This window comes from Nuphar pumila, chromosome 2, assembly GCF_984573655.1.
Source record: "Nuphar pumila chromosome 2, dmNupPumi1.hap1.1, whole genome shotgun sequence".
Classification (NCBI taxonomy): Eukaryota; Viridiplantae; Streptophyta; class Magnoliopsida; order Nymphaeales; family Nymphaeaceae; genus Nuphar; species Nuphar pumila.
In genome coordinates this window covers 29,368,466-29,373,103 of record NC_143250.1, presented here as the reverse complement: position 1 = coordinate 29,373,103, position 4,638 = coordinate 29,368,466, and positions in this window count along the sequence as shown.

The window sequence follows — 4,638 nt, the reverse complement described above, 5'->3', positions numbered from 1 at the left end:
TGTGTTAAAAATGAAGATCAATCGTTAAAAATGCATCTACATGTAAACTAACCATAAAACATATATTAAAAATGAAGATCAACGTTAAAAATGTATCTACATGTAAACTAACCATAAAACACCAATGCAATGGATATGGCACATTAGCTCTAAATCACCAATGCAAGGCTAGGATTTAGGAACTACCTATAACACTAGGTCCCACACACTCTATAGATTAGCCAACTCGTTGTTTCTATTGTCAAGGGTTGAGACATCTTGTAGGTCAATGTCCTACCCTGACCAAAAACACCCATTTAGCTTACCGAGACCCAAAGAATGATGAGTTTGAGCATGTTGATGTTAAGGGAAAGAATAAGTCTGATAGTGATGGTGCCATGGATGTGGAAGTTATTGAATTTAATGGTGATGATTTGAACAACCTCCTCTCCATACATGCCACTTTGACACCATGTTTATAGCACAGTCGAGCATGTGCGTGGTATGGGAAGTAGTGGCATTTGGTCACATGTAGGCATGGTATGAGATGTGCTTATGGCATGCATGTGTTGCGGATGTTGTGGTGCCATTGTAGGAAGTTATGGAGTGGTCGAATCTTGTGTTAGGGGCTTGCACTTGTTGGGATGCGGTGGAGTGCCAGAGGTTGAGAGGAGCTTTTGAGGGAGTTCAACAGCTGGAAAAAGCAAACTATAACACTCCATTAGTTGCACTCAGGTGATAGTTGGGGGACCTCAGGTGGAAGTGATTGGTCATGCTTCTTTCAAAGCATTGGTTGAGGTGTTCCCAAAGTCTCCTTGGCAACATAAGGCGGGTGATGGAACTCAATATCCAGATAAAGGTCCCAAATGCATAATTTCCTTGGTATGACACAGATAGTTGCAAAAATTTGTAGGGACAACTTAAGTCATGGGTGGACAAAGCATCCAAGTGAGATGGTGTTTCCCTATGCAGTGTGGCACATATGTGTTAGGCCCAGTAAGAGGGGAACCTAAAATGGGTTGAAGGCTCAAGCGTTAGACTAGATTGTGAGTTTGAAGATTTTAAGTATGAGGAAAAACTAAAGTTAAGTCTAAGAAAAATTGGCAAAAGATATGACCCTCCTCCACGTGTTTCGGACTTTAATGAGGGATCAAAGAGTTGGGTGGAGTAGAGTGTTGCAAATAGGATTTGTAGCACAATTAAGCATGCACACAGTATGAGACATAGTGATGTTTGAGCACACAAACATTGTATGAGATGTGTTTTATCATGCATGTGTTGCAGAGTTGGGAAAACGACAACAGGGTGATAGAAAGCACTAAAAAATGGGAAAGTCTTTTGGTTACTATGACATGAGGTGTGTGTGGGTCAACCACAACAAGAGAGTAATGACGTGTGTGTGGGTTGGACAACTAAACGAGTGCAAAGGTGTCAAGAGTCTGACAAGGCATATGAGGTGCATAGTGTGATAATGTACATGATCAGTGGATAGTGATTCCTTTGGGGATAGGGTACCCCCTCAACTCATAATTTTTTCACAAAACACATTGAAGTAAGGAGCAGATGTCAATTTTATTAGAAGGAAATCCCTTAGGTTCGGACTTGGGGGTGGTAGTCGGCCACGAGAGAGTGGTAGACCATTGTTGAAGTGGTTTGAGGTGTGTCATGGTATAGGACATGATACATTGAGAGTTTTGATGATAGCAGGGTGATGTCAAGAGAATACACTACAAAATAAAAGTCCAGATGCTTGAGAGTGGCATAAGTCAATATTTGAGTGGGCGCAAGACACACCCAAGGGTTTGGGGTGAATGAAGTCTTGAGATGGTCGCACATTTCATAAAGAAAAGTATTCTTGTGAGGAAGCAACTTGCAAAAGGGGTAACCTGACAAGAAAGTATTCAAGAAGATGCAACGTGTTGACGGATCTTCGTTGAGGGGATTACACTAATGAGGAGCTTGGTGGAGCACCCTAGGCAGGAGGCTCATTATGTTGAGGGCATCACATCTTTGACTGTCACTCATGTTGAGGGCAACATAAAGAGGATTCTTCAGTTATCGTTCACGGTTGAGGGTAGCATAAAGTGGATTCTTTAGTTGTCGCTCGGTTGTTGGCTCTCGAGGCAAATCAGAGATATCCTGAGGAACAACGTGTAGGCATATCCTGCATTGGAGATCCATGTCGAGTGAAATTGACAGAACCTGAAAGTGATCAAAACAAGTAAAAGGTTGATAAGGGCTTGCAGGGGAAGTTGATGGGAAACCCCCCAAAATTGACTTCACATTGCAATGATCAGTGTGTGGGTTGTGTGTTTAATGGAGTTAACCTAACCTAAAATTTAAACCCAAACTTTTCTAACTTGTCCTAAGCCACCTTCTAATTTCACTGCATTAATTATGCTGTAATTTAGGATAACCCAATTTTTTTTAAACACTGCCTAAACCATACCCGGATATGTTTAATAAACTTGACCTTGAATTGACCAAACCTAACCCAAGCCCACCTAAACCCTAAAAACTAAACCCAAGCCCATCGGAACACATCAACTAGTATCAGAGTGAACCCATGCTATGCAAGTGAGGCCAAGTCAATCCACACGCGATGAATTCCAAATTCATCAACAAGCTTGGTGGAAGGACTAACACCAATCACAGAGCCTGCATGGCTGACCTTCAATGAGTCGCGAACTTGCTGCACCTTTAAAACATCACTAATCAGCTACAACAATCCAAAAGAAACTTTAAAATGTGCAGCAACAACTTTAACCTGTTATCTAAAGTAGTAAGGTGTTCAAAGAACATGTTGATTTTTCGACATGCAATTCAGCCCCATTACCACAAACCATAGACAAAATCAGAAAGGACAAAATTATTGTCAACCAACCTGATGAGAGTGACCTTGTTGTCACTCCTAAGGTTGACATGGTTCTCAAAGAAGACGTGCAAGCAGACGCACAAGTGCAACAAAGTGTTTCACTTCAACAAGCAGACCCACAAGCTCAACAAGGTGTTTCACTTCAACAAGCGGAACACACTCTTCTTTCCTCTCTCCCAAACTCTCATGATATGATGAATAATGTAAAAATGCAAAGTATAAGCCTAATGAATACCTATGAGAGTAGACTAGGGTCTGTAGCTCGATGGCGAGAGCAATGCATCAAACCCTCCACACTAATTGCTAGGTTTTATGCTCATTTGATTAAACGAAGTCACATAGTTTGTGCCACTATAACAAGCTTATGCATGGTGAGGAGAAGCCTTGTTATGAGCTTTCTCATGTTCATCACGAGTGGGACCCGAAGCTCTTACCCATGATGGATGAGGTATGTCAACTCTCAACTTGACTTAGGAAGAAAGCTTGCCCACATGTGTCTCCTATACAGTGAAGACTTCAAAACTATGGCCATAGTTAGTATTCATTGGGTACCTTCTCGAAGTACAACCACCTCATACGAGAAGGTCATCAAGGACACAAACCATTGTGATTGTGCTCAACACCCAGGTCATAGTGTTGAGAGTGTAACACCTTACTCTTGAAAACCAATTCCAATCCCAACCTTTGCAAGAATCTCAGTCCCATACCTAAACCCAAGTGTGTCCAACCTGAATTCAGAAGAACCCCAAACCCTTTCGACTTTAAAATTTTACATAGCCCAACTTGTGAGGAATCTAGAACTGTGATTTGGACCCAAGGTTCTTTGGTATGTCCTTAGTCTACCCCTAGAAATTTACTATTTATTGAGTTTTCATTTAAGAGAACTACATTTTTTTAGTTAAGCCTATCGGTAGCCAAATCCAGTTGGTCCTATACAGTCCTAAATTTTTCCATGACTTCAAAAAATAAGATCTTCCTGCTCTAGTGTCCTATGACCTTGATTTTTTACCAAACCTTCCCTGAAATGTCTAGAGTCAATCCCTAAAAGTTTAAAATTTTATGATTTACCTTTTGGGAGAACCAAATTTTCTTCGCAAGTCTGTCTTTACCAAAACCCAATCCAGTCTAACCCTAATCCCTATCTCCTGTTCCTGAACTCATATCTCTCAAACCCAGTGGAGTTAGGACCTCGTTTTTTCATAGAATTTTCCTCCACGTTTTCAAAACCATCCCTCAAAATTTAAGATTTTTATACCCAGTCATTTGAGAATTATGATTTTCTTCCCAAAACCTATCGAAACTTAACATAACATGTTTTCATGATTAGTCGATTTGACCTTCTTGACCATAGTTTGAGCCTAAGTCTCCTACCCAAGTCAGAGCATGTTTTATTGATCCCCCGTGTTCTGGATTGCTTGACTTAAGGGATGTATGATGGAAGCTTCTTGCTTACGCTTCATGTGGCTGCCCCGTAGAAGCAAATTTTGAAGGTAATGCCTTTGCTTGGTCTGAAGGAGCCGAAGTCACTTTCAAGGAGCTCAAGCAAGCGGTGTGTGAGGCCTAGAATCCAACATTTCTCTTTTTTTCATTATAGATATAAGGCAAAACAATGTAAAGTCATTACTAAAACACAAACACAACATTTTAATCATAAAAATGAGTTAGAAAATGTTGAATCACCTTTAAAATTTTAAGAACATTTTTAACTATGGCAAGAGTTAAAAATGTAGAATCTCTTATAAAAAATCCAAATAGGCATGGGTTAAAAACATTTGTTGAATCAC